The following is a 12115-nucleotide window of genomic DNA, read 5'->3' on the forward strand; positions in this document are numbered from 1 at the left end:
GTCCCTTCCACAGTGATATGCACAGCATATAAATTAAATGAATAAATGTTACATTATTAAGTATCGTGTGTTAATTAGTTAATATTTCAGTGTTAACATTTCCCTTATCTTTTTAACCCTTTTTCCTACTAACTAAAATTCTGCTTATTTAAGATATTTAAATATTTTTATTTTTTTATGAACCCTTTTTCTCTGTTGCAAGCCAGTGAACAAGCCTAGCAACGCTATATGAGATAATAAGGTATTGGTATGAAATCAGTAGAAAAATATAAAATTACCTGAATTTTTTTAATAAAAGAAAAAACAACCTGACAAATTTTATTAGCAAGGAGACAGTACATAGTAATAGTAACATTCTAACAAAACTGAGAGAATATTATTAATGAACCATTGTATATTTCCTACACTGTTTTGACCACACTATGTTTATTGAATTGTTAACTGAACTAGTTGCAATCCAATCTACTGTACTGCTTAGGCTAGAACAATGGTCCTCAACCTGTGGTCCGTGGACCCCTGAGGGGCAGCAATGTCACCGCAGGTGGTCCACAAAGGCTTCAAGAAATGTTATGATTAAATCTTAAGTCTTGATGGTCTGTGGTCATGGTCTGTGGCCACAAAAGGTATTTAAAAGGGTTGGTGAATAAAGATTGAGAACCACTGAGCTAGAGGATTAAGCGACCTTTCTTCCTAGCAACCATTCTAGAAGATTCCCAAATATGCTCCAGGATCCTGGGAGACATATTTCTCAACCGGATTTGATGAGTAGAGAAATCCATAGGAGCGGAAGCTTAATAAAGTGTGGATTGCTTAATATCCAATTTAATATACTTTCTTTCATCTTTTGCCTTGCTCTATGCATCATTTATTATACAATATAAACATTCTTGTCTTTCAAATAAGAGCTATCCTATTTTCCTTTCACAATGATTTTAAAGGGAAATTTGTCTACGAAATAGTCTTCTCAATTCATCACTAATCTTTGCCAGTATTCCTTACCTCTTTCCTGATATTTTGGGTTTTTTTTATTCCCCTTTCCTGAGATCTTCATGATCTACTACTTTATTGTAAAACTTGAAAATACTATTCTTATACACAGTGCATTCAGAAAATATTCAGACCCCCTTCACCTCTGTCAATTTAGTTATGCTGTTATATTTCAGTTTGTTTGTTTTTAATAAATTTACAGACATTTCTAAAATTCTGTTTTCATTTTGTCATTATAGGGTACTGAGTGTAGATTAATGAGGAAAAAATGATTTTCAATAACTGTAGAATCAGACCGCAGCATAAAAAATTGGCAAAAGTGAAGTGGGTCTTTCTGAATACTTTTCTGAATGCAGTGTAGGTTTGCTCTATCAACTTCTGCCTTAATATGTACAGAGCCTCAAGAATTACTACATCTAAAATGTCATGAATACAAAATAATGAATTTTTAAATAATGAAATTATTTCTGAAATATTTCTTTGAATCCCTTTTAAAATATATTATTTATATTGAGTATTATCAGATTACCAGATTCATTTATTCCACTGCTTTGTTCCAGTTTACTATTTAATTATTATTACAGTCTATTTAGTCCAGGTTTGAATGATGAACATGGAAGACCCTACAGGCCTTTAGAAAGGCAATCAAGGCTTGGCTTTTTCCTTAAGTACTGTGTCATCATGAGCAAAGTCTTAAGCATATGTGTTATAATATAATTTAGTACTGGTCATTTTATTGTATTAGTTTGACTTTAATTGTATCCATTGTTTAACTATATGTTTTGTATTTCTTGTTGATTTTTGTATGCTACTTAAGTTATAAGGTTTCAATATGGCAGCCATAAATAAAGAAATAACCAGCCAAGAAGTTAGATTCCAAATTCAGAACAACCAATATCAATATATTATAGGGATGAGAGACAATGGTAATCTTAATTTGACATTTAACATGTTTTGGTTTTAAATCTATATCTCTGACAAAAATTATGATCAGAATAATTGTAATTATGTTTTAAAAATATTTAACTTTGCCTATTTTCTTTTATCCTTTGAGTTAAGGGTTAGGGTTAGTGCTTTTTTTCTTAAAAAAAAAAAGGTGCCGGAACTCTCATCTTGGTGGGTGCAGGAGGTGAGGGGGGCGAGGGGTGGTGCTGCTGCAGTCATGGGTGCGAGGGGTGTTGGCAGTGGGCTGCCCCCCGGAGCCGGAGCGGCTGGTGCTGTGGGAGCAGCAGGGCCCGCTCTATATGGCGGGGCTGCGCGGTGCGGGCAGCAGAGGCGGTGCGGGCCAGGCAATGCAGGCCAGCCACTTAGGCGCGCAGGGCGAGGCGACAGTGGTGCAGGTCCAGCACCAGGTAGGCCACCAGCCTGGCTGACATGGGTGAGTACAAGGAAGGAGTGCACATGGACTCCGCAGAACCCACCTCCCACTCCTTGTCCTCTCTTACTTACCTAGTTGAGATGGTGTAGTTGGGCAGCAGGGAGGGATGCAAAGTTCCTGCCTACTCGCCTTCGCTGCAGACAACTTGCTGGTGCAACGTTTGCCGGCCAGGTCTTTTGGCACGCTCAGCAGCAATTCCTATTGGCTTTCGAAAGCCAATAGGCTTTCGAAAGCCAATAGAGGGAGTAACATAGCTTGTGCAAAAGCTTTTTTTGTGTGTGTATATGTGCAAAAAAAGGTGCCGGAACACCATTCTGAGCGTTCTATGAGAAAAAAAGCCCTGCTTTTATGTTTTAATCTTATGATTTTAAATATATATTTTTTCTATTGTAAGTTGCCCCAAACCTCGCCATGTGGATTGCATACAAATATTATATAATCGGTAAATAAAGGTAGAACATATGTTAAATATACATCAAATGATAATATGCTTCCCTACAAAGTCAATTCTTGCTCAATGACAGACCAAGGAGTTAACTCGGAAAGGCAAGAGGAAAATCTAGAAGAGATCTGTGCAACTTGTAGAAGGGAAAGACCCACACTGATAAATTAAAAATCTTTGTGGTCTGCAAAGGAATGCTGGTGGGCTAAACAATGATTTGGTGACTAGAGGAGCATCTACAGTGTTGGAGCTTGTGGTCATGGTAAGCCATGGAGGCACTAGGCAACATGACTTTCAGGGCAGTGGTGGTGATTTTATTACTTTTTTTTAAAGTCTGTAGTCTGCCCAAGGGTGCTTGGTAGGCTGCATGTACAGGCCTGGTCTAGAATTTATTTTGGAGCATTCAACTGTCTAGAGCAAGCATGTCAAACTCATTTTGTTTGAGGCAACTTCTTATAAAAGAATTGCCATTAATTTGTTTTAATAAAATAATTTAAATCAATTTTTCACTTGATTTCAAATTAAATGAATTATATTGGTTGACAATGAGATTATTTTTTTAGTACAATTGCCAAATGCAATAAACTGGTTTTAGGTATATGTTACTGGAAGGAAAAAGCAAACCCTGCTACATTACTGATCCCAGAGAAGCATTTGCATGTATGCAGGTATCCTTAGGGTGCCATAGTTATGGATGAGAAATACTGGTTGCAAAGTTGGCATTTCTGGATGTAATACAGATATTTTGGACTTATTTTTGTTTCTTTGCATGTTTGATATTTTTAAAAAGGCATATGCTACTGACTACGCTTATGCACATACGTAACATCTTTTGCTAGAATACATGACCACTGCTTGTCCAGAATGTGAAAAGTGAAAGACTGTGACTAAACAAAATTTTAATGTACAGATAATACCACCAGAAATTATTTTAGCGTTTTTAATAAATGTTGTTATTGATGTTAAGCTCACCATGGAAAACATCATATATTGTTATGTATATACTAGGTTAATTATTTAAAGACTGAAGTGCAACATAACTAGATTCTAAATAATCTATTTTTCAAAACATACAACAGTCCAAACAGTAAAAGTAAAGTCCAAATTAAGAATATTTCATTCTTAAGAATTGTTTAATTTAAAGTGGTTTAGTTGTAATAGATGGTTATAGATTCAAAATAGTTTTCTAGAGTATGTACAAAAGATACCTTTTTTCTAGCATCAGCTAAATTAGACATATTACATTGAGAAAAATGTTTCTCATTTCTTTCCTGTTACCTTTATTGATTTCATTGCAGAGATGTTAACATAGGAAATAGATTATTTTGTTTTCTAATTTTACCTTCCAAAAGACAGAAGCAGATGAAAAATGTGAGGTTCTTTCCTGTTGGCTTTTCTGAATTAGCTGTTTTAGATTCTGTAAATAATTTTAATGTCATCCTCTAGTGCAGGGGTAGGCAACCTTGACTCTTTTATGACTCAAGGACTTCAACTCCCAGAATTCCTGAGCCACCATGGCTCAGCTTGGAAACCTCTCCCTTTCCTCTCAGCATGGCTGGCTCAGGATTTCTGGGAGCTGAGGTCCACGAGTTATAAAAAAGAGCCAAGATTGCCTAGCCCTGCAATAGGCTTTGGTTTTTTTTCGCAAAAAAAGGTGCCGGAACGCCGTTCTGAGCGTTCTATGAGAAAAAAAGCCCTAAGGGTTAAGAGTTAAGAGTCTAGAATCAAACATTATGAATTGAGACTACAAATTAGAAGAAAAAAGTTACTAGTTTACACAGACATTAGTTTAATAAAGATGCAGGATATTCCAACTTTATCTTAAAATTCTTTTTTACTTTTTCTATAAATATGATCTTTCAATTTGTTTCCTTTTTAAAAAAAAATCAAAAGCTTTTATATTTTATTTCCAGAATACAAATACCAAAGGTTTAATATCTCTGCTCCTGAAATACTAACATTCATCTATTCATTACACAATATCCTAAATAGTTACGCTATTATTCAGAAGCAAAAACTATTTATAAATAAATTAAGACTTTTGTAGATTTAAACTAGCCCAGATATAACATTTAGTCATTATAAATTTCAGGCTATGTGCACATAAATGTTTATAGGACATTTGACATTGTCAATGCCATACACTTTTTCCCCATGATAATATTAGCTGGATTGTAGTCACGATTACTGCCATATAATTTTATTTCAGCAGAAGACTAATGACATTTTCATTGTGTATTTTAAAATGTATGGGCCTTTTTTTCTGTCACTCTCTTGTTGTCATTTTGGAAAGTGCCAGGAAAGGAAAAAATGAAGAGACTAAGTTAAATGCTGATATAATTTGTAATTAATATCTGTATCTCACTTTAATGCATTGGTTGAAGCAAATCTGCATTTAAATACCTTATTTGAAATGAAATGAAAGCATAATGTATTTATACTTTAGATACTGTATCTAGCAAAATACTTAAATGCACCATATGAATAGGTCTGTATTAGACAATAAAAGTTAAGATACAAGTAAACATGAAAGATTAATGAACACTACAACTTTTACATTCTGTAGAGCACTGAAAGGACAGCATTCTGCATAGAACAAATGAAACAACTGAGACACAAATTCCAGTGGAAATAACAATTTACAATTTGGATATCTTAAGCTATAAATCTAGATATACATTTTAAAAATGCATATACCTGGAACTGCTCTCTTAATTGCTAGGCAAATTTATACTTCAACTTAAACAGGAAGACATATTTTCTAGGCAAACAAAAGAACAAAAGGAGGCACAGAAAGATGAAAACTTGGTGAGCAGGAAGCAAGACAGGAAGCAAACAGCCTATCAGAAATGCACGGGATGTATTATAAGCTTGGACACCAGTTACAAGCAGAAAGGAAGTTCTGTATTAGCTTTCCTGGTCTAAAGAATGACTTAGAACAAACTACCGCAAAAGGGGGGGGGAGTAATTAACCTTTAAGCCCATATGGCTAAGGAGGACTGCAGATGTTGTCCAACAGACCTTGTAGACATCCTCCTTATAGAGGAGGATGAAGTGGTGATTCGTAACTGCTATTTGAAATATATTTGAGTGCCAATGGAAAGATCTATTTATTAGTGTAGCTTTAGATGGACCTAATTAAATTCTACTCTCATGCAGTACATATTGTACTGCAGTACTCTCTGTGGGCGCACCAGATTTATGGAACCATCTTCCGGTCGAGCTCCGGACGGTGCCTGATCTCCGCTCCTTCCGGCGCGATCTTAAAACCCACCTTTTTGAACAAGCCGGCCTGACCTGATGGGATGGGGTTGGGTTTTATAAATTGGCCTTAATTTTTAATCTGTACTAATTTATTACGGGCATCACTGTTTAATTACTTTTTAATAATTTTTAATTTTTGTATCTTGTTTTTATTATGTATTGCCCTGTTCACCGCCCTGAGTCCTTCGAGAGAAGGGCGGTATACAAATTAAATAAATAAATAAATAAATAAATAAATAAATAAATAAATAAATAAATAAATAAATAAATAAATAAATAAATAAATAAATATTGTTACACACACTAAATTGGGCTGCTTTATAAATGAGAGGCCCCTTACCAATATTTTTCACTAAACCTGTAGGTATTCTCAGGATAAGAACGTATTTCCCTTGCAGTGAGATCTTACACTGATAACAGAAAAACAAACTGAATGGGAGCATGACAAAAGGAAATGAAACCTGTGCAGGTAGTTCTTCAGTTACAACAGCAGAAATGACCAAGATTGCTACTGCTGAGTGATGAAGTCAAATAATACAGTCATGTGAGCGCATCACCTAGCACTGGCAATCCTGGCAGTCCTGGCTGATGTCATAATCACAAGACACATGGGTTGTTGAGCAGGAAGCAATGGGAGTCCCAACTAAAGGCTGTGGAATTACTGTTGGGGGTAGGGGAAGCCCTGGGAAGGCTGGCACAGGCTAGGCTGTACGTAGTTGCAGGAGGAGGTGCTGCAGGCATGGGTGCATGCAAGTGCAGGGAGGCCTAAGGAAGGAGGGCATAGGGTGCATGTGTACGAGACCAGGGAGGACCAGAAAAGGAAGATGCAGTGCAGTACACAAGAATACAGGGGAGGGACTTTTCAGTCACTGCAGAAATGTAAAACAAATATGTCATAAATTCTTTCTCTGCCCTTGTGAGCTATATGTGACCAAACGTCGCATGAAAAATAGTATTTATAAATCATCTTGAAACTAGATAATATGTATTATTTATAGTGAACAGGGAAACTAAATGGGTGTTCTGTACCAGCCTGCTACCGGCCCTGCAGCAAAAGCAGGGACAACCCCTTTACAAACGGCAAGAGGCTGGAATAAAGCCTGCCAAATTTATTAACATAAAACAGAGCAAGACAAGACACCAACCATGAAACAGGAGCTATGAAACAGGAACTATCCAAGCGGTTGCCTTCAGCAAACCAGCCCTCCCACACATTCCCCTTTTATACAGTTCAGGGCGTGGCTTCTCTCTGCCTCCTTCCGAGGTGCCCCATTGCCTTTCCTCTGTTTACTCCTGATTGACTGCCTCCTGCGTCGGGCGTCCTTGAACAGGGCCAGCTGTGGGTCATCTTCATCCACGCTGTCAGGCTCACACAGCTGGGTCTCCGTCGTGACCAGGTGGGAGGGGCCTGGCTGAGGGCTCTGCGGACCCTCAAGGCCATCATCAGCAAGCTCTTCAACACCCCACTCCTCCTCCTCTGAGTCGTCCGACCCAACTGCCGAACCCACAGGCTGACCCTGAATCACAACAATGGGCTACATCTTTGGTCTTACAAAGATATATAAGAAAAACAAAATTGGATTTCCCAGACACATTTTTATGATTGATTTTAATAAAGACAGAGCATGTAACTTGCTTAAATTTAAAAAAAAAAACAAAACCAAAAACCTGCCAGCCTACCTGTAAACTAAAGTTAGCTGAATAATCAGTTGTGAATTCATTACATGTCAGCTAAATGCCAGAATTTCCCAGAGCCTAGGATTTTGGCAAGCAACTTACCCCATCCAACAGCAGAGAACATGCAAGATGGTTCTTCCTTTCTCTTCAGTTCTGAACACTGCCCAAAGGAAATGCTGATGCTCAGACAGGCAGGCTTAGCGAATTATGATTCTGAAAGAGAAAGTACAACAGAATTTTAGGCCAGGTGCCTTACCACCACAGTACTGCCCAAATTTTTTGTTGCTAAGCGAGACATTTGTTAAGTAAAGTTTGCCCCATTTTATGACCTTTGCTGCCACGGTTGTTAAATGAATTACTGCAGCTATTAAGTTAGTGACATGGCTGTTAAGTGAATCAGGCTTCCCCATTGACTTTGTTTGTCACAAGGTCACAAAAGGTGATCACACAACCACGGGATAGTGCAACCATCATAAATATTAGTCAGTTGCCAAGCATCTGAATTTTGATCATGTAACCACGGTTGTATGAAAAACGGTCATATAACTCACTTTTTTCAGTGCCGTTGTAACGTGTAACGGTCACTAAATGAACTGTTGTAAGTTGAAGACTAGCTAGAGTTGCTGCAAAATGCAGCACCCTACCTCATAGATGATGGCCAGTATACAGGTGAAACTCGCAAAATTAGAATATCGTGCAAACGTTCATTTATTTCAGTAATGCAACTTAAAAGGGGAAACTAATAGATAAGATACTCATTACATGCAAAGCAAGATAGTTCAAGCCGTGATTTGTCATAATTGTGATGATTATGGCTTACAGCATCTCATTTGGAAACCAAGGACGCAGAGTCTGGAGGAAGAATGGAGAGGCACACACTGCAAGATGCTTGAAGTCCAGTGTGAAGTTTCCACAGTCTGTGTTGATTTGGGGAGCCATGTCATCTGCTGGTGTTGGTCCACTGTGCTGCATTAAGTCCAGGGTCAACGCAGCCGTCTATCAGGAGATTTTGGAGCACTTCATGCTTCCTTCTGTAGAAGAGCTTTATGGGGATGCTGACTTCATTTTCCAGCAGGACTTGGCACCTGCCCACACTGCCAAAAGCACCAAAACCTGGTTCAATGACCGTGGGATTACTGTGCTTGATTGGCCAGCAAACTCGCCTGACCTGAACCCCATAGAGAATCTATGGGGCATTTATTTATTTATTTATTTAGTTATTTATTTAGTTAGTTAGTTAGTTAGTTAGTTAGTTAGTTAGTTTATATACCGCCCTATTCCCAAAGGACTCATTGCCAAGAGAAAGATGAGAGACATGAGACCGAACAATGCAGAAGAGCTGAAGGGCGCTATTGAAGCATCCTGGTCTTCCATAACACCTCAGCAGTGCCACAGGCTGATAGCTTCCATGCCACGCTGCATTGAGGCAGTAATTGCTGCAAAAGGGGCCCAAACCAAGTACTGAGAACATATGCATGCTTATACTTGTCAGAGGTCCGATATTGTTGTATGTACACTCCTTTTTTATGGATTGCATGTAATATTCTAATTTTCTGAGATTGTGGATTTGGGGTTTTCATGAGCTGTACACCATAATCATCACAACTATGACAAATCATGGCTTGAACTATCTTGCTTTGCATGTAATGAGTCTATCTCATATATTAGTTTCCCCTTTTAAGTTGCATTACTGAAATAAATGAACTTTTGCACGATATTCTAATTTTTCGAGTTTCACCTGTAGACAAGATATATCTTTGATGCAGGCATTTTACTGGTTATCAATTTGTTACAGGGCACAGCTCAAAATGCTAATTACTTATAAAACTCTACGTGGATTGGGTCCAAGATACTTCGAGAACTTCTTCTCCATGTATTATTTGCCTATCAAGCATCAAAGAAGGCATGCTGCTAGGCATACTGAGAAATGGATGGGGTATGGATCTGAAAATGTGCCTTCTCTGTGATGGCCTCCATTCTCTGGAATATTGTGCCTCTGAAGTTAATATTTCCAATAATATTCAGAGGGTCCCTCTTTGTTTCATGAGGGTAATTTTAAAAATGTTGTTCCGCAGAAACTTTGGGGAACTAACTCTATTATTTCAAAGCTCTGAGTCAGTGGGTTTTTATGAGGGGTTTTGTGTTAATTTTCAGAAATGGAAGATGATATCGACTATTGAATGTGGGCTTTATTATTTTTTTGTTATTATTTTACTATGGCTGTACTAATTGTAAACTGTTTAGAATCTCTAAATGAAGCCGCATATACATTTTATCTGTAATAATAATCTTAAGGAAAAATGACAACATTGGAATTTGCATAGTCATTAAAACAAATGCTGCACCAACTGAATCTTAAGTAGTCTGTGTGATCTCCAGACCAAGGCCATGACATAATCTGCTCCATGTATGATCTATATTCCTGTGAGCAAAGGGAGATCTGGCCCCTGACTACAACATGATCCTCAGAGAGGAGACTGCAGGTGAACTCGAAAACAAAGTGGGACAGACGAGCTGACTCAGTGAGCTGGTTGAGGCCAGTAAAACATTTCAGACATCAGAGAACAATGCAACTAAGACAGTCTTGACATCATTACCACAAACAATTATTCTAGCTATGATGTTCAGGTCTTGATCAACATCCAAGGCACTGGAGAAAGAAGCTCTATCATACACAAAACATTTTTCTAGGAAAGACAGGCCACAGTATTTCTTGACAATACCAAATTATCCCAATTACAATGTGAGATGCTGTAACAGAAGCAAGATTGTTGTAATGCTTCCAACTGGAAAAACTGGCAAGGCTAGGCATACTCTGAACAGTTGGGCCAAGCTGAAGATTTAGATGAATTGTGCTACTGTTGTGACAAAGAATAGAAAGGTTATGAATACTGGTAGTATTTCTAATGTGCTGCATCTCGGGGGAATATCATTCATTAATGGCAGGAGTGAAACTCTGCAAAGTCTACTATGGCCAAACAGAGATTAAAGTATGTATCAATTTAAGCACAGGGAATAAAATATTCCAAGTCTTCCCTTCAGATATATAGTCAATAAACTGAACACCATCAGCTGCTGTTTCCCTATGAAATATTTTTTTCATGGATGAACTTTCAATAACAGTAATGAAGAATCCATGTAATTAATAGCACTTTCCTGTCAAAGACCCAATATGAGCATAACTTAACTATATTCCTCTTGTTGAGGTAATTAAAAATAGAGTTGATTTTAGACAATGCAGTTTTGCTGCCAGAATCTTGGCACTTTCAAAAGCAACCACCAATGGACATATATGCCTAGCCACACCAAATAAAGATTGCAGACCAGTAAGAGTTCTTATTGCTATCTCTGCAATGATTAGAAGGGAACTTTATGGCAAGAACCCAACTGTTTTATATGCTATGATTTGTAAAACCCTATCAAAACCCCTAATCTATGATCATAACAGATATCTACTATGCAGAGAAACCAAAGTGGGAAATTACAAATACCATTATATTTATGGAATTAATATGCTATGACATTATAACAGGTTATAGATTTTTGATTTTGCAAATGAATTGTAGCTTAATTTAACTTGATAAATATTTGGCTGGTGGACTGAATTTTAAAAAAAATTGAAGCAAAAATTCTGAAATATTATCTTTGCTTACGTTTTTGGCAAAAATCATGGGAGGAATAATAAGTCTGCTTATTTTTTCCACAAGCTTATGATAATATATATCTGCATCAAATACTTTAAAAATTGGTTTCTTTTCTTTACTCTGAGCTGCACATTATAATTCTTCAGGTAAAACTGAAATGCATCATAATTCTGCACACAGCTCCTCTATTTCCTTTTTCATTAATTTTAAATTACAGATCTGCTGTGCAAAAAAGGTTTAAATTTCTGGCAAAGTTCAAGTATGACATGGAAGACCGCCTACACTGCAGAGGAAGCAATAAAAACTACTAGAAGTACTGGATAAAAAACATAATACTACAGGAGTAGAGGGAGGCAAAAAGAAAGAAAACTGATCTCAATTATAGCTTCTCTCATTCCCCTATGAAACAGATTTAGCAAGCTTGGATAATGGATTCTGCCTAGAGTATTACATTTAAATCTAAATAAAAATCCTAGGCAGGCTAGGTAACCCCCCAAAATGTCATTGAAACCTGATGGCAAAATGACAGATTTGCAATAATCAATATTAAAAGTTTCTTTTTGAAGAGTAAGAATGGAGACAAGGGCAAGAGACCTCAGAGAAACAAATCACTCCCATTTCTACACTTAACTCACACCGCACCCAAAACATTTAACATGGATGAGAATGATAGCACTAACATTTAGTCACATGAAGGGGGGGTTTGAGGGGGGGAAGACATGA

General features: G+C 37.3%; 1 protein-coding gene across 4 annotated transcripts in view; it reads right to left on the bottom strand.

The window, feature by feature from the left end:
* The window catches only part of SIPA1L1 (signal induced proliferation associated 1 like 1), a 172081-nt gene that overhangs the window by 102988 nt on the left and 56978 nt on the right, over positions 1 to 12115 (bottom strand). For 3 of the 4 annotated variants that reach the window (XM_081315375.1, XM_081315376.1, XM_081315373.1), the window contains exon 2: positions 7851 to 7961. The gene's annotated coding sequence lies outside the window, so the exon portion shown is untranslated. Of the gene's footprint in view, positions 1 to 7850; positions 8061 to 12115 lie in introns of those variants that run through there. The other variant, XM_081315374.1, reaches the window with a different exon arrangement.

Source organism: Vipera berus (assembly GCF_964194415.1).
Source record: "Vipera berus genome assembly, chromosome: 1".
NCBI lineage: Eukaryota > Metazoa > Chordata > Lepidosauria > Squamata > Viperidae > Vipera > Vipera berus.